Source organism: Hemiscyllium ocellatum, chromosome 2, assembly GCF_020745735.1.
Source record: "Hemiscyllium ocellatum isolate sHemOce1 chromosome 2, sHemOce1.pat.X.cur, whole genome shotgun sequence".
NCBI classification, from domain to species: Eukaryota; Metazoa; Chordata; class Chondrichthyes; order Orectolobiformes; family Hemiscylliidae; genus Hemiscyllium; species Hemiscyllium ocellatum.
The window spans coordinates 76,866,801-76,886,683 of record NC_083402.1 but is presented as its reverse complement, the minus strand read 5'-3'; positions in this window follow the sequence as shown (position 1 = coordinate 76,886,683).

Here is a 19,883-nt window from a genome sequence, read left to right as displayed (position 1 = left end):
CTTGTATTATCAACCTGTCATCTTTTATTTGGCTTCTTCTACTGCTTCATCTTACCATGTCACCCTTTGTCATTCAGAGAGCTCTGTTTTTGCTTGCCCTTCACTTCCACCTTGTGGGAATGTATTTCAAGAGGACCCAAACCATCTCCTCTTCAATGACAGCCCTTTATTCTGATATTATTTCATTTGCCAGCATTAGTTTCCAATTTATCTGGGATAGACCTGTTCTCATCCCACTGAAACTAGGCCACTGCCAATTTAAGTAGTTTTATTCTATATTGCTACATATCCTTTTCCAAAACTAACATAAATCTTATGAAATTATGATCACTATTCCCTAAATGTTTCGTTCAGAACACCTGCTCCACTTATTAGAGTCATAGAGATGTACAACATGGAAACAAACCATTTGGTCCAACCAGATATCCCAACCCAATCTAGTCCCACCTACCAGTACCTGGCCTATATCCCCCCCAAACCCTTCTTATTCATCTACCCATCCAGATGCCTTTTAAATGCTGTAATTGTACCAGCCTCCACCACTTCTTCTGGCAGCTCATTTCGTACATGTACCACCCTCTGAGTGAAAAAGTTGCCCCTTAGGTCTCTTTTATATCTTCCCCCTATCTCCCTAATCCTGTACCCTCTAGTTCTGGATTCCCCCACCCTAGGGAAAAGACTTTGTCTATTTATCCTATCCATGCCCCTCATTTTATAAACCTCTATAACATCACCCCTCAGTCTCCGTTGCTCCAGGGAAAACAGCCCCAGCCTGTTCAGCCTCTCCTTATAGCTCAAACCCTCCAACCCTGGCAACATCCCTGAACATTCTGAACCCTTTAAAGTTTCATAACATCTTTCCGATAGGAAGGAGATCAGAATTGCATGCAGTATTCCAACAATGGCCTAACCAATGTCCTGTACAGCTGTAAATATATGCCTCCAATGCCATGAATCATTATTTCGTGTCACAATCTTCCATCCAGTACCTGTTTGGATTCTCAAAGGAATCAAATATACTACATCCATTCATTCCCCCTTTTTCATTCCTGGTAATTATATCTTCCAAATATTCTCACAGGTTTGTTAAGCACTATTTTGTTTACATAAATTTATATGATGGTTTTCTATGTGCCACGTTATCAGTATCTTAATAAGTAAATTTCAACATTTTGAGAATAGATTGTTATTTTCAGGTCACTGATTGTGATTATCACTTTATTACCAGTACTCTCCCCAGTGGCTGGGAAGTCTGCACAAGCATATGAAAAACACTTAGCATAATAGAGCCACCTTCTTCACCAACTCTGTCTCCAAACTAGATCTTATGTTGGAGTCCCTGTTTGAAATCACCCAATGCCTACAATGATTGGTTACAGACTCCAAATTTAAACAGATAATGGAAACAACTAATTCCCATGCACATTTAGTCTGTCAGCATATCATGATATTTCACCCAATGAATTAAAATGCTAATGTGACAAATTAAAACAGAAACTGCTGGAGAAACTCAGCAGGTCTGGCAGCATCTGCAGAGAGAAAACAAAGCTAATGCCAAGTCCAATGGATTTGAAGTATAGACTCTGTTTTCGCTTCACCAGTTGAGCTTCTCTCCAGCAATTTCTGGTTTTGCTTGTTTCAGATTACTAGCATCACATTTGTTTTATGATAACAACTTTTGTTTTTGGGAGTAATCAAATGTTGACTGGAATTGGGGGAATTTATTGTTCTGTGATAAATTACATCATCACCAACTCCTCCATAAGGACCCAACTTACCAAACAGAATTTAGCTTAACAATTTACCCAAACGTCACATTTCTGATAACCCCTTCAGTGATACTATGCATAAACAACCCAGATTCTGATTCTGATAAAGGACAAAAAAAGCCATCAATAAGAGTACTACAACTGAGACAATAGACACAAGTACCTTTGTAGGAAGTGAATTCTGCTGAAAGATTTTAGGATAATAATGAATATTAGATGCTGTTGTTGCATGATAGTGAAATCCATTGCTGAGCGATAATGTGGACTCCAGAAATTCCTTCATAATTATTTTTATGGCAGTGGAATTTTAGTTCAGCATATGTTTCCACATAAAATAAAGCTTTGAGGAAAGAAATGTGTTTTGAATCGAGATCCATTGGTGTGTTTTGCGTGAACTGGACTCTAAGAACATGACCATTCAGTGTATTAAAGAGCCACTTAACAGACCCTGTCACCAAAGCAGCTGCTGTCCCACGGTCAAGAATGTATTAGAAAGACTAGTTAGAGATTTGTTTGCCCATCCCCCACACATTCCCATGCCTCACAAGTTTAGAACAGCCCAAAGCTTCTTAATTCACTGCACAGGCAACACACTGATCAAATGAGCAAATAAATGTATTGGTTAATTTATTAATATGACCGCAGGCTGCATTGTAATTTATTTTTCTCTTTCAAGAACTGTCTATTTTAGCCCGAGAATCATTCTTGCTGTTGTGCCTGGCTCCGATGACTATTGGAATTAATTATTCATACGAAGAAGAGGAGGAGGGAGAAGATTTGACTCACAGTCCTTTAATCCTTATTTGTTCTTTCCATTTGACAGTTCACTGTTTTAATGGAACAAAAAGAGAGTGAGTGAGAGGGAGAGAAGTAGCTTGTTTCACTTTCTCATTAACCTCAGTCATAATTTTCTACATAATCAATCTGGCATTTTTCGAGTAAATAATTCATCATCATTTACAGGAGAAAATCTATACAAATTTCAACAATCTGTATTTATATAGCACCATTAATGAGATAAGATGTCCCCCAGCATGCTTCAGGGACATTACTGAATAAAGTATGACACGCAACCACTTTAGAGCTTTGAGAGCAGATAACCAAAAACTTGGTAAGAGAGCTGGGTTTAAGACGCATCTTAAAGAAAGAAGAATGGATTGTAAGGTGGAAATGTTTAAAGTGGATATTTCAAAACTTAAAGTCATGGCTTTGCTTGACTGAGAGCCAATATAGATCAGTAAACCACCAAATAGGCGAATGGAACTTAATAGGACAGAGGTTATCTATTTCAGGATGATCTCAAGTTTATGCAAGATATAACATGGACAGCTGGTTAGGAATTAATTCAAAGAGTGAAGTCCCAAGATAACAAATGCAAGGATGATGGTTTTAGCAACAGCTCATCACATGAAGTGATTGAGTCAAGTGGTCTTATAGAGTTAATCATGGGTGAACTAAGTGGTGACATGCATTTATAGTTAGAAGCTCATCTCATGATCAAATATGGTATCAAAGTTGCAAACAGTCTGGTTCGGGCTCAAACAACTACCAGGGAGAGGAATTAAGTAGGGTGTTTGGGAACAGAATTTGTAGCAGAGACCGAAGAAAATGGCTTTGGATGTCTTAATATTTAATTGGTTGACATTTGCAGTCATCTAGTACTGAATGTTGGATCAGTCATCTGATAATTTATTCATAGTGGAGGAACTGATAGGGTGGTAGTGGGGTAAAGCTGGGTATCATCAGTATATAAGTGAAAACTGGTGCTGTGTTTTCAGATGACACAGTCAGGGGATGTTGATGAGAAATAAAGGAACCCAACAATGGATCCTTGAAAGACACCAGAGGTGATAGCATGGGTTCAGGAACAAAAGCCATTACAAGTGATTCTTTGGTTATGATTATATAGAACAGAATGAACCCAGCTAACAGAGCCCTTCCCAGCTGAACAATAGAGATGAGTGTTGGAGAAAGATGGTGCGGTCAACCATGTAAAGAGCTGCAGACTGATTAAGAAGGATGAGATTGGATAATTGCTCACTTTTCACATTGGATACCATTTGCGACATGGATAAGAGCCAAAGTGAACAAAGAAAAAGTCCAGATTTTATGCTCAGGGGGTTTGATGGCAGAAGGCACAAAATTTCAAATGGATGGCCTTCTCACTGCCTGAACATCAGTTTCCAAACTAACTGAAATTTGAAATGGGTTAGAAAGGTATTGTAATGCCTACCTTCACTTGGGTCTAAAGAGGCCCTTTGCCAGCCACTTAATGACCACTTAGAGACTTCAACCCGCCCTCCACACTCAGCACCACCCTCACCCTTTTTAATTCTTCACTCAACATAACCTTTGGCTCCAGTTCCACATGTAAATCTGGATTCCTAATTACTGAGGCCTTCTCCTGGTCCCATTCATGGTTACTTGTGGTTACTGGTGGTCTTGCTGAGACTGTAGAGCTGCTGGCTTCCCCTGCATGAAAGATTCTCCCAAGAAACTGTGGTGGTCTTGCCTTAAAGCAGCTTAACACCTCACAGTGTTAAATAACTGTAGGGCAGTGATCAGAGCTATAAGGAGGTTTCCACCCCCCACCCAACTCCAATGTTTTAGCCATAAAATCAGGCCTTGGAAGTCAATTGCTGGAGAATTTTAGCGAGCTGAGCTACTGAAAATTATGTTCCAGCTGTTTTTGCCCAGAAAACTTAATAATATTTCAGATACCTCGGTGATTGGGAAACACATTTACAAAGTTTGAATTTGACTAAATGCGAACTGAAATGGAAATTGCTGAGCTTTGTTAATTGAAATATGGAATGTAGAAATCCCAAAACAGTTCAATTATTCCAAATGTTTCCGCAGATTGACAGTGCTAATGTAAGATTCTTGTCTCTGGCTCAGATGCCAGCTTTAACTGCACTGTGAGGAATAAGGAATGTTCTCTCTTAAAACATTTGCACATTAGACATAACATTTGGTATTTATTATACTAAATAAATGTCCCTATCACTGCAACTGAAGTGACAGAGACAAGGAAGACAATAACCACCAGTTTTTTTTTTGTCTTTCTTCCTTTCTCCTCATAATAAGAAACGCACATTTGAAGAAAAATATTTACTGGTTAACAGATGATTTTATTTCCGCTCCTGACCTGGGGGAATTAGCATTCGGGGTGCGGTTCTAAATCAGCAACCTCTTTGTTTAAAGTGAAAACCAGTTTCCACAGTTCAAACATCTGGCATTTGATTGTAATTGATAATACAACTGCTATCTCAGTGACCTTCCACTACACAGTGACTCAAGGAAGACATTAATAAAGCTCAGTATTGACAACTTCAGTGGGTTATAGTAAGAAATGCATTATAATTTCACACCCTTTGTCCCTGGGGACACTCCATTCAAACTGCTGAGCTACTCCAGTCCTATGTTTGAAACTACTCAGTTTGAGCAGTCACTTGCAGTTGCTCGACAAAACAATAACACTCTATGACAGACAGCGCTAAGTGCTTGGTTGACAGTAATGAATCACTACTACAGAATCTGTTTACGTGTTTGTTATAAAACACAAAAATATTCTCCCTCATCCCATCGTGTCATTACTTATCACAGACTCTAAGAGGATTAAATGGGGTGTTGTGGGGAGGGGAGGGGGGGGAGTGAATCAGGGGAGAATGTGCTTATCATTTGATTCTCTGCATTGGTGATGCCAACTGCTTAATACATTGAGGCTGGATTTTAGATTATTGTGGCATGAGCTCTATTTTAGTCTTATCGCAGAACAGAAGTCAGTTTGTTTGTCAATATCTGCTCTATGTGGAACACTGTTGACTCGCTGCTGAAGTGACCCCAGAATCTGAATTACTGATCCTTTTGCCCCTAACTTCAAACAGAAACTGTTTTGTGACCTGATACTGATTCCTTTTTAAAAACTCTAGTGTAACTCTCAAAAAAATGATTAAAAACCGTGGATGTTTGGCTTTGACCAGCTGATTCCTGTGATGCTAGTTTCTTAGGCTTTTTTGTTTGCAGAATGAACACTGCAGGACACATGACTCTACGAGTTGCAGTGTTGAGTCTAAACTGAAAAAGAGGAATGTTAATACATTCAGGAACAACACTACTTCTCTGTTCAAAACAAGAGACAGAAATAAAACCATGAGCCTGTAACTTTTATGTGAAATTTGAACACAGAGCAAACAATTTAAACCAGGATTGCTACAAAGCTTCAAACCCAATTTATATTTCCTTGAAAATGTTATTGATTTGAAACAAAGACTAGATAACATTCAAGGGCAGGAATCCAGCGTCTGCATGCAAAAGCATTAATCGTGTTCATGGATAGTGAGGCCATTGAGAATTTTGCTTAAAACAGAAAAGTGTAATAGAACTTTGTTGAACCATATCAGGGATTTTACGTCGATAATTTGCAATCGTATGATTCATTGTGTTAACTAGTCAAAGCTTAGAACTCAAAAAGCTCATCTGGGGTGAGCTTTTTAAAAAAGTATGGGAATATTAGAAAAACAGCACTGAGCTTGATGGAACAGTGAATGGAATAATATTAAATATTGATTCTTACACATTGCCAATGACAATGCAAGACACAAAACAAAATAAATGCCACAGCATAAGCTGATACGTTCACTGAGTTAGTCCAGACTTCATCTCCAAAGATTAGCTTGCCAAAGCATATTTGCACTTGCACAGCAGTCTCCTATGGACTCATACATTTTCCATGGGAAGCGAGAGGTGATATCTCATTCTAGGTTGCCGTCCATGGGTGCTCTCGCAATTTGATCAAACAACTGTGTTTTCAAAGTGAAGTTAGACATCAGGTACCGTTGGATTTTAATTATACAGAATGTTATGATTAAGCATATAAGATCCTGAGGGGACTTGACAGGTGGATGCTGAAAAAGCGAGAGCCTTTACCATGTGTGAGCCTTTCACTAAGTTCGACTCAAAACTTCCCCAGGCTATCAAATTGTTTTGTGAATCATAAAGGTGCATCAGTAGGGTCTGTCAGTAAATATATTTACTTTTATGAGATTTCTGTCTTTATTCTTATTGTAATCTGAAGTTAAGGTCAGTACATGATAATGAGTTTTCAGTAACTTGAAACAGTAGAATCCAATACATTGTAATTCTTTCTTGGAAACAACCTGATTGGATTGCACAACAGAGTTATTTTTGGAGTCAATTTACATAAGTGATTCAGTGTGACTGAAAAAAATATGCCATTAGGCAATTTTACAATCTTCAGGCACATTGTATGTCTTCTACGCATGTGTGAGTTACAAAATAGACTTATTAAAAAGGCAACAGTAACTCTGGAGATTTGCCATATGTACTGAATTTTACAGCAAATATTCATCTGGGTGTACACTCTTTGATCACATCTGGCATCCTCACCGACAATAAAATTCTAAATGAACTAAATTGATGGAAGTGGTAAATCTTTGACTTCTGTTCCCATGTGACACTTCTCACATTATGTGCATTTAAATGCAGCGCAGCTATATAGAGTTATATATGCATACTGTAGATCTGCTTGTTTCTTAGTTGCAATCTTGTTCTTTGCAAGCTATCATGTGAATTTGAAGAACATTGCAGGCAGACCAGTTACATCGGTTCAGATTTATCCTGGTTGATTTGTTCTAAGAGGTCAGTTTAGCCAGTAGAGGAAATTATTTAATTGATGCCAGCTTCTTCAGAGAAGTATAAACTTTCAGACCCTTTTCTCATAAAGCATTGTTTGCCAAATCAATATTCCTTTATTCTCTTGGCAGATTTTCTGCTCACCATGAAGACTTCAACTCTTCTCCTGTGGCATATTTGCACAGTTACAATTCTCTCTTTCACTCTCTCTCTCATGCACTCTGGCATCCCATCCAAGTGGTGTGGTTCTTATTCATGTCTGATACTTGTTGACCAGCTGGTTGCTATAGAATATTTCAAAGCGTACTACTATCTTAATTCTCTGCACATAATCTGCTCTCCTTGGTCAGTCCAGATCCACAGCCAATACAGTTGACTCTGAACTGTCCTCTGAGCAAGTAGGTATGAGCAATAAATGCTGACCTAGATAGCAGCACTTACGTCCCGTGAATGAAGACTTTTTTAAAAAAAATGGAAGTAGATGGAGCTCAAAAATACAGGTGGGGGCAGGTTTCACAATATGTTCCTGGCACTAGATGTTTTTGCCAAGGCAGGATTGGAGTCATAGAGTTACTTATCCCATGAGGGGTTGAGCCAATTATTCATTAGCAGCCTTGTTCACCACAGCGAAAGGAGGACATTTCGGATTTTACAGTTGCTAGCTGGTTTCCCAATCTGATGGAGGCCAATTTAATTGCCTGAGGCAAGTATTGAACAGTGGCTGAGAACCAGTGTTCCAGACAGATGCTTTCATCCCTGCCTACGTGCAGTGCACCCAACAGCCACCCTGAAGAGGAACTCCCCCAACAGCGTGTTGGCCGATATGCTTCTTTATTTAACATTCAAACCTTTTGGTAGTAGGGAGTCTCAGTGTTGAAGCATCCTCTTAGTTACTTACCAGGCAATGCAGGCAGATTGTTGCTCCTCTCAATCTGGAACAGCTCTGAACGACCCTCCAGTTTGCAGAACCAACCTGTTGCCCATGGCTGCACAGGGAATTTGTCTCCATGACAACTAAAGGCAAACCTCCATGAAAATCTCAAAGAGAAACCATTCGTCTCATCACTACCCACAACCCTTACCCCTCCCTACACCCAGGATGGGTTCAGCCCCTGGAAACATTCCTGACTCCATTTTGTACTTAGAAAGAAAATCCAGCTCGCAATAATGACACTGTACAAGTGATGCAGATGAGAAACTGAACCTTAGGCTTTACAATCCACTATAGTTCTAAATTAAAGTTTAATTGCACTATACTTAACAACATCTAAATAAGAGATGCCCACACCTCAGCTGATAAAAGCATTGCTGAGTCTAGCTGTGGACAATGCAAATCTGGAAAGTCCCCCACTTGCTTTCTTACCTTAATTTGTTTTAACTGGTATTACAGTAAGAATATTGGAATTGGTCTTTCAGCCCTTCATCACTCATTAATCTAGTTAGAAGTGTGCGTTGTGGTTGCCAGGTGAGAATAGGACTTGGTTCTATTCTGAGTAACAGCCTTGGGTTAAATATCCCAACTTCACGCCACACCTTGACTTGTATCTGAAGAATGGGACAATGGGACAAAATACTGGAGGGTGCTGAGAACCCACAGGACTCTGCCCCGTGGAAGGAGTCAATGTTTTCAAGGGGAGATCACTGGGAATATACTGTCTTGGAAAGAGGGAAGAGTATTAAATTATCTGATCAGCCATTGAGATGCCGTAAGTTTTATTATAAAAGAGGTTCATGGAATACCTAATTCTAAATGGTGAAACCTTTGGGCATAGGCTATGTCAGTAGCTATGCGTTTATACTGTGAACTTCTGAACCATACAGAGCAGGGAGCTGCCAATATTTGCTGCTGTTTTACAGTCATAGAATCATAGAGATATATAGCATGGAAACAGATCCTTCAGTCCAACTCCTCTATGCTGACCAGATATCCTAAATAAATCTCGTCCCATTTGCTAGCATTTGGCCCATATCCCTCTAAAACCTTCCTATTCATTTACCTAACCTCATGTTTTTTAATATTGTATTGGCCTCCAATACTTTCTCTGGCAGCTCATTCAATACACACATTACCCTCTAGGTCCCTTTTTAAATCTTTCTCCTCTCACTCGAAACCCTCTAGTTTTGAACTCCACCACCCAGGGAAAAGACCTTGTCTATTTACCCTATCCATGTTCCTCATAATTATATAAACCATGAAAAGCCCGTCAGCCTCCAACACCCCAGGGAAAACAGCCCCAGTCTATTCAGCCTCTCCCTATAGCTCAAATCCTCCAATCCTGTCAACATCCCTGTAAATCTTTTCTCAACCCTTTCAAGTTGCACAACATCCTTCCTATAGCAGGGAGACCAGAACTGTTTGCAGTATTGCAGTAGTGACCTAACCAATGTTCTCTACAGCTGCACACTTTAAAAAGCCATGTAGCCGCTCCCCTGCTAAAAGCTCCCACACACAGGTTTCTCCACGGTCAGCTGTGTACTTCGCTGTTCGGTTATTTTTCTTAGAATGAATTCTGATGTCCAGAGATACTTGAAAACAGACAGCAAAGGCAGCAACTGTGCAGGCTACTGCTGGGTCAGACAGCCCTGTAAGTTTCTTTCTCCATTTGAATCACTTCCCATGTGGTGATTGCCTTTGTCTGTCTTCCTCCTATTTAAAATGCCGTTATTTTGATCTTTTTTCCCCCAAAGTTCCAAACTAATTTAATAGCTTATAAAACAGTAATTACTTTTCCTTGAATTTGAGGAAATCAGCTCCAGCACTGAAAATACCTCAGAAAAGGAGCAGCTCCTAATGGCCACAATTTCTTTTCCTGTCCACTATCTTGGATTACCCACAATCCCTAGCTAAGGAATGATGATGTACTACAATTGATTGCAGCATCTTCTCCTTCTGACATGTTTGAATTTACTATTGACAATTGTTGTCAAGACTCACAGAATAAGAATAATGGTGGAATTCATAGAATTACACCACAGCAGAAAAGTAATGCCTGCAGGAGAGGGTAAACACATTGCCAATGGAAAGACACATTGTGATAAAGAATTGAACATGTTTACATGAGTCAGATCAAAACTGTGATTAAATGTTATCTCACCAGTAAACATCCTATTGGATTCAGAATACTGAAAATCAGTCATCCAAGAAATAATGAAATACTGAATTTGAAAAAGGTATTGGGAAGTTTATCTAAGTATTCCATGCTATTTGGTCACTGAAATGTTCATGTGCAATCACTCCAATGAAATTTATTTTCTGCATTTTCAAATTGGTAATATTTGTGAATCTTGTTTATTAAAATGTTTGTGTTCTTGAAATATCTTTGATTTGATTAGGTTCATTATTGTCATATGACTCGATGTACTGAGATACAGTGAGAAGTATTGTGTTGTGTGCTAACCAGAATAATCATATCTCACAGAAGTACATCAGGGTAATAGAACAGAATGCAGATTATAGTGTTGCAGCTACAGAAAAGATGCAGAGAAAGGTTAACTCTTATTTATGAGAGGTCTGGTCTTAAGTCTGATAACAGCAGGGAAGAAGCTATTCCATGTTTTCAAACTTTTGTATCTTCTGCCTAATGGAAGAGAGTATAACCGGGGTGGGAGGAGTCTTTGGTTATGTTGGCTGCTTTCCCGAGGCAGTGGCAAGTGTGGATGGAGTCAATGGAAGGAAGGCGAGTTTGTGTGATAGACTGGGCTATGTCCATAACTCTCTGTAATTCTTGCAGTCTTGGGCACAGCAGTTGCCATAACAAGCTGTGATGCATCCAAATGGGATGTTTTCAATGGTGCATCAATAAAAATTGGTAAGAAATGCTGGAGGGATATGAAAATCTAACCCAGTGTTTTGGACCGCACCTTATGTCTATAGGAAGAAAGAAACATACATCCATTTTTATGACAATCTGTGTGCGTGTCTGCGCATCATAAAATGTTGAATTCGTAGCTGAGCACCCAAATAACTAAATCTGTACATAATTGGTGATGAGATAATATGTTGCTATTTGAGACTGGCCATGTTATCACCATTCTACCAACCTGCACAAACAGTGGCTCATACTCTAGCAGCCTAAAAGGACCATTCCCTGTGCAGCACTTTGGTCTACGCCTCAATTCCTTTACCATTCCTTCTGCTTTCACAGCACTTTTCCACGCAGCTAACATACAATACCCATCTTTTTTACTCCCTGTCTTAACACCATCCAAGGCTTGAAACACTCCTTGCAAGTTAAACAGTGATTTACTTGCACTCTGCTCCATGCGTACACTGTTCCTCTAGATTGGGGAGACCAAGCCCAGAATGCAGGACTGCCTTATGGATCACACCCATTCTATATGCAACCATAAGCTTCATATCCCTTGTCATTTTAATTCTCCTTCTCACTCAACTCTGTCATCCAAACAAGCTGTAAAAAAAACCCTTAAACCTAGTGGACAGTTTCACAGGCTGAGGCCTGTGTCCTTGGAGGTCCCTTTTCCTGCTTCATTTGCTGTCACACACTCCTGTTACTGACCACTGGTCACCATCAGATGACTCCATCCAAAGGGATGTAATCATCTCTTGGCTCATTCAAAATTTCAACAAGAAACCTTTTCTCTTCCTTTCAGGCATTAAGGAACACAAGTTAGAGGTACCCAGATCCCTCTGGAATCTCCCTTCCCTTCCCTTCACCCTGTCTCCATCCCTTCCAACAGCCTCACATCTCCTCAGATATTTGCTATCCCTTCTGACCTATCACACTCTAAAGTCGAACATTTGGTACTCAGCAAAGGTCTTAGTTTTATCCTCAGCACCTTCACCTTTAATGAATTTTCAGCCCAACCTGATGTTGAATTATGCTTCCATCAGCTCCCTGCTCTTTTCTTTGGACAGGAGTTCCTGTCTCCATCACAGAGATGCCTTCACCTACCTCCAACCCTCTCCCTCCACCTGCACTCCTGCCTCTGGCCTTTTACCTGCACTTGACGGGTGGCATGGTGGTACAGTAGTTAGCACTGCTGCCTCAGAGTGCCAGAGACCCGGGTTCAATTCCTGCCTCAGGCAACTCACTGTGTGGAGTTGCACATTTTCCCCGTGTCTGCATGGGTTTCCTCCAGGTGCTCCGGTTTCCTCCCACAGTCCAAAAATGTGCAGGTTAGGTGAATTGGCCGTAGTGTTAGGTGAAGGGGTAAATGTAGGGGAATGGGTCTGGGTGGGTTGCGCTTCGGTGGGTTGGTGTGGACTTGTTGGGCCGAAGGTCTGTTTCCACACTGTAAGTAATCTAATCTAATCTAATCTTGACATGATCATTGGGAACTGCATACATCAGTCATCTTAATTTCTCTGATTCTCCAACTCCATCAAACCTAGCTTCCTCTGAACAGATGGCACTCTGTGCTCTCAGATTCAACCTTGACTTTCTCATCAAACCTGCTGACAAGGGGGATGCTATCTGGTGGACTGACCCCTGCAATGCAGAGGCTGAATGTCAGTACTCTGACACCTCCTCCTATCTCCCCTTGGATCATGATCCCTCTCCCCTCCACCCCACCATCAACAAGAGACGATTATGTCCATGACATCATTCATCTCATTTTACCTGGGCATCTCTGCTACCCCAGCCTCCAAGTTCACTGCCCCACAACCTTGGACAGCCTGCATCTAACTTCTCTCCAAAGTCCCCCCACTAGGACTGCCCAGACAGTTTCATTGCTTCTGCCTGTTGCTATCCCATGGAGCTCAGTTCTTCCTACCTCGACTTGATTTCTTCTCCCTTTGTCCAGTCCCCTCCCACTTATATTCTTTTGATGCTTCTCTGCGATTGCAGAATTTCCAGTTTGCAGGCTCCAGCCTTCACCATGGATATGCAAACCCATGACATAACCACTCCCTCCAGGATGGTCCTAGGGCTCTTGCTTCTTTCAGAACTGGCCCCACCCACCAACACCCTCCTCCACCTGGCTCAGCTTGTTCTCACTTTGAACAACTTCTCCAGTAATTCCACTCACTCTCTTCAGCTCAGAGGGATAGTTGTGGGTAGTCGCACGGGTCCCAGTTATGCCTGACTGTTTATAGGCTATGTGGAACATTATTGGAAACACTTATCAATTTCACTTCCTATTTCCACCCAATCTCACCTTCAGCTCACCATCTCTGACTTCTCCTTTCCCTTCTTCGATATCTCGGGATAGACTGGTCACTACCGTCTACTACAAACCCACTGACCCCCACAGTTACCTCAAGCATACATCCTTCCTGTTAGGACTCCACTCCAGCTTACCAGTTTCTCTGTGTCCATCCCATCTGTTTTGATGATGCCAGCTTCAATAAGTGGGTCTCGGAAATGTCTGCCACTATCGTTGACATGACCTATATTCTGCACTTATGTCCTCACCCCTTCTCTTCTCTCCTACCACGCTGATAGGGCCCAATGGTCCTCAGTTGCCATCCTACCAGCCTCAACATCCAGATGTCATTAGCTGCCATTCCTGCCACTTCCAGCAGGAAAGCACATCCAGAGATGTATTTCCCTCCATTCCCTTGTCGGCCTTCTGCAGGGACTGTTCCCACCAAGACACCCTGGTCCACTCCTCCTTCACTCCCATAATGCCCCTACAGCACTTTCCCATGCAATCGTAGAATATGTAACACCTACCCATTTACTTTCTCCCTCCTCCGTATCTAAGGCCCCAGACACATTTTCCAGGTGAAGCAGTGATTTCCCTGCACTTCACTCAAACTAATCCACTGTATTTGCTGCTCACAACAAGATCTGCCCTGCACCAGGGAGATAAAACACAAACAGGGTGACCAATTTGCTGAACACCTACATTCCACCCGCAAACACACCACCCTGTTCCTGGGTCAACATCACTGTCTCAAGTCTGCTGCAGTGCTCCAGTGAAGCTCAGTTCAAACTGAAAGAACAGCATCTCACTTTCTACTTGCAAACCCTTCAGCCTTCAGGACTCAATATTGAGTTTGGAAACTGAATACTTTCTTCCATGTCCTTACCCCACACCCCACACACCAGGCTTTGTCGTCACGGGGGCTACCTTTAGCATAGCCAACCCATTTTCACCTAGTTATGGTCCCCATTATGAGCTCTTCTTTCTCCCTGGCTCACCATTTTCCATCCCTTAGTCTGCCAAACTGCCTTTCTCTCCATCTCCATCTATCACTTAGTCCTTCATCACCCATCCCATCTTAATTCCTGCCTTCTGTATATATATCACCTTTTCCTAGCCCTTTCTGCTTTCTCTCCATATGTTATGCTCGATCTGCTGTGTTTTTGTCCTGGAATAAAATATCTGAGGAACTTGCACTCTCCCTGATGTGCCCCAGCATCTGCAACTTGGTGTTCAGCCCAATAACCCAGAACTGAAATTCTGTAATTGCTGACATTTATTGTAGACATGTTTCTCCTGGAATACAAGAGTATCCAAAAGCTCCCACATGCTGTAGTCACAGCACATCACCTGCTCTGTCATTTTATGATGAATTCATTTGTCAATAAGTTTATTTAATACATCATAGACACTGCTCCACCCAGTCACTTTAGTATTCCCAGTAAACTACTGACTGTCATCTTCTGTTTGTAAGCCAGAACTATCATGTTAATTGGTCAATCAGCAGGGCCTAATTTATTTAACTTTAACTTTATTTTGGCCAGACTTTGTTGTACATTAAATTCACAGTGTGCCCCCAGCCATACCAATGCTCACAGTCCTCTCCAATGACATTTGATAATTCAGGCTTTTCTGGTGTGAACATAATCCATTTCATCATATTGTCTTGTTTCCAGCAGATTTAATAATAAATTAACTGTTCTCCGGCCAGAAAATAGCTAAGGCTGGTTTCCATAAGAAGGGTGCTGATTTCTGCCTTTTGGAGAACATTTGTGTTTTCAGTATTTTGCAGGGGCTCACCCTTTCCTCACTTGTTAGTTGTCCATTGTTTCTGGTGGTTCCACAGGATAATGGCAGGTACATTAGCAACATTTAAAAGGCACTTGAACAAATAAATGGAAATGAGAGGTTTGGAAGAATATGGGCCAAGTGCAGGGAAATGGGGTTAGGGCGGATGGACATTTTGGTTGGCATGGACCAGTTTGGGTCAAAGGGCCTGTCTACACGCTGTAGGATTCTAGGGCTGCCCCCACTCCTTTAACAACTGTGACATTGAGTTTGAAGTAGCACAGTTGAGAAAATTTATAATTTCTTAAAAATATCGGTGAAATCTGTATTTTTTAAAATGATTTTTGAAAAGGGCTTTAAAGACCTTACACCAATTGGATAAGGATCAATTGTAATTTTCTTAGATAAGAAGAAATACTGGTCCTTGTGACTTGATGACCCTTGACCCAGGAGCTACGAACAAGAAGGAAGTTAAGTCCAGAAGCTGTCCGGCTGGTAGATACAATGGACAGCTGCAGATAAAAAGGGGAACTATGTTAAGAGCAGGAGAGCGGAAGTAATCAGGAGACAAATTGAGAAACAAAGAAAATTAAAGACACTAAAGGGAACATGCTGAGTTCTTGTCAGGACAAAAAACAATTCTTTCTCAGAAATAGGTCTATTTATTTATTTGGCAGTAAAAGGAGACAGGTACTCTTGAAATTTTCATGTGAGCCGGCTAAAAAGGCCCAGAACTTGTAATCTGTGTGAATCATTCCCAGATGGTCAAGAACTGGGTATTTTCCAAGATGCGGTCAAATGAAACAGGGTGTCATTACTTGGACATTTGGAAAAGAACCATGCAAAGCCATGTTATGAACTGAGTGACAGATGGTCTGTGTAAGTGTGGCTTATTGATGATAACCTTATCCCTGAAACTAGAAGGTGAAAGCTGCTGTTGGATGGGGCTCCTTCCCTACCCCACGTGAGTGAAGAACAGCATGTTGTGGAACTTTGGAGCCACGTGGTGTACATTTATGCAGGAGACGTTTATTGTTCTGAAATATTTGGAATATAGAAACAGCAACAGGCCATTCATTTGATTTGATTTACTATTGTCCCATGTACTGAGATACAGTGAAAAATATTGTTTTGCGGGCTAATCAGACAAATCACACCTTACATAAGTACACGAGGTAATAGAACAGAATGCAGAATATAATGTTGCAGCTACAGAGATGATGCAGAAAAAGATCAACTCTAATATTTGACAGGCCTGTTCATAAGTCTGATCATTTGTGGATGATACCAAAATTGGTGAGGTCATGGACAGTGAAGAAGGTTATCTCAGAGTACAATGGGACCATGATCAGGAAGGGTCTTTGGGCTGAGGACTGGCAGATGGAGTTTAATTCAGATAAATGTGAGGTGTTGCATTTTGGTAAGGCATATCATGGGAAGACTTATACACTTGATGGTAGAGTCCTGTGGAGTGTTACTGAACAAAGAGACCTTGAGGTGCGGGCTCATAGTTCCTGGAAAGTTGAGTCACAATAGACAGGATATTGAAGATGATGTTTGGCATGAGTTCCTTAATTGGTCAGTGTATTGAATATAGGGTTTGGAATGTTATGTTTTGTCTGAACAGGACATTGCTTAGGCCAATTTTGGAATACTGCATTCAAATCTGGTCTCCCTGCTATAGAAAAAAAGATTTTGTGAAACTTGAAATGGTTCAGAAAAAATTTACAAAGCTGTTACAAAGGTTTTTTTTTGATTAGATTAGATTAGACTTACAGTGTGGAAACAGGCCCTTCGGCCCAACAAGTCCACACCGACCCGCCAAAGCGCAACCCACCCATACCCCTACATTTACCCCTTACCTAACACTACGGGCAATTTAGCATGGCCAATTCACCTGACCGCACATCTTTGTGACTGTGGGAGGAAACCGGAGCACCCGGAGGAAACCCACGCAGACACGGGGAGAACGTGCAAACTCCACACAGTTGGAGGGTTTGAGCGATAGGGAGGGGCTGATTATGCTGGGCCTATTTTCCCTGGAGCATCAGAAGCTAAAAGTTGACCTTATGGAGGGTTTATAACATAGCTCCATGAAAGTGGAGTTGCAGGTAGATAGGATAGTGAAGAAGGCGTTTGGTATGCTTCCCTTTATTGGTCAGAGTAGTGAGTACAGGAGTTGGGAGGTCATGTTGTCACTGTACAGGACATTGGTTAGGCCACTATTGGAATATTATGTGCATTTCTGATCTCCCTCCTATCATAAGAATGTTTTGAAACTTGAAAGGTTTTAGAAAAGAGTTACAAGGATGTTGCCAGATTTGGAGGATCTGAGCTATAAGGAGAAGCTGAATGGGCTGGGGCTGTTTTCCCTGGAGTGTCAGATGCTGAGGGGTGACCTTATAAAATTATGAGGAGCATGGATAGGTTAATTAGACAAAGTCCTTTCCCTGGGGTGGGGAAGTCCAGAACTAGAGGGCATAGGTATATGTTGAGAAGCAAAAAGGATCCTCACCTACGATCCCACCAGCAAAAAGTAACGTAAGGGGCAACTTTTTCACACAGACGGTGGTGCGTGTATGAAATGAGCTGCCAGAGGAAGAGTGGAGGCTAGTACAATTACAGCATTTAAAAGGCATCTGGATAGGTATATGAATAGGAAGGGTTTAGAGGGATATGGGCCAAGTGCTGGCAAATAGAACTAGATTAGGTTAGGATATCTGGTCAGCATGGACGAGTTGGACTGAAAGGCCTGTTTCTGTGCTGTACAAATCTAACTCTATATTAATGAGGGGAATAGATAGATGAATAAACAAGGTGTTTTCCCCAGGGTACGGGAGTCCAAAACTACAGGACATAGGTTTAAGATGGGAGGGAAAAGATTTGAAAGGAACCTAAGGGGCAGCATTTTCGCACACTGGTATGTGTATGGAATGAGGTGCCAGAGGAAGTGGTGGAGGCTGGTACAATAACAATATTTAAAAGAGATCTGGATGGGCATATGAATAGCAAAGGTTTAGAGGGATACGGGAGTAAAGTAATTTAGGACATCTGGTTGGCATGGAAGAGTTGGACCGAAGGCTTTGTTTCTGTGCTCTATATGTCTATGACTATGAGTCTATACCCCAGTGGGAAATAATTTGTTCTTAAATCTGTTGGTGAGTTTTCATCAAGCTTCCTCTATGACAATTATATCAAATTCGGAGATAAGGAGACCAAAACTGTGCATAGTCCTCAAGGTGTGATCTGATCAAGCTTCTCTACAATTGAAACAAGACTTAACCTTTCTTACAATAAAGATGAACATTCCATTAGCCACCTTAACAGATTGCTGCACTTGCATGTTGGCCTTTAGTGACTTATCAACAAGGACAAGGACTGAGGTTCCTTTGTGTATTTACCTTTTCCAACCTCTTAACATTTAGAAAATACTCTGCACATCTCCACACAAGATATGACCTCCTATTCTTCCACAATATATTCCAGCTCTCATGTTTTTGCTCACTGACTAATAAAGTCCAAATTCTCCTGAAGCCACTTTACATCTTCCTCACAAAATGCATTCTTGCTTAGCTTTGCATCATCTACAAATTTGGAAAGACTACAATTGGTCCCCAAATGCAAATCATTGATTTATATTATAACCAGCTGGGGCCAAGTACAGATCCTTGTGGAAATCCACTCACCTGCCAATGCAAGAATAACCCATTTATTCTTTATTCTCTGTTGTCTGTCTGTTAGCTAATCATTAACTCATGCTAATATGTTATGTCCTATCCCACCTGCTTTAATTTTGCTAACCAGCCTCATGTGAGGATGAACTTCATTAAAAGCCTCATGAAAATCTAAGCATTCTAAGTATATTGGCTCTCTATCAATTTTGTTAGCAACATCTTAAAAAACATCTCTAACACATTTGTCAAACACAAGTTGTTTGTTATATCTACAATTTAAAATGAAATTCACCTTTATTATTTTAAGTACCATTTGTCTGTTAATTTATGTTTAAGTTACATTGATTCTGATTTGTGTTCAGGTGAAAGTTACAAAAAAATGAAAGCTTGTTGACAATTTCCAGTTCAGGTTTCATTTGGTTAACTTGGTTATTTTAACTTTCCAATTTCTCCATAGTGGGGTTACTTTTCAGCTTAGCTCTGCAAGTGCTCTCAATCGATGTGCTGTTTGTGAGTCTGGTTGTCAGCTTACTCTAAAGCACAACATTAAACAGATTAAATAGATTACAGTGGCACAGTGGTTAGCACTACTGCCTCACAGTGCCAGAGACCTGGGTTCAATTCCTGTCTCAGGCGATTGTTCTGTGTGGAGTTTGCATATTCTCACAGTGTCTGTGTGGGTTTCCTCCAACAATCCAAAAATGTGCAGGTTAGGTGAATTGGCCATGCTAAATTGCCTGTAGTGTTAGGTGTAGGGGAATGGATCTGGGTTGGTGTGGACTTGTTGGGCTGAAGGGCCTGTTTCAACACTGTAAATAATCTAATTTTAAAAAAATCCCATTTCATCCAATGGGTCCCATTTTATGTATTATAGTCACACCAGCCT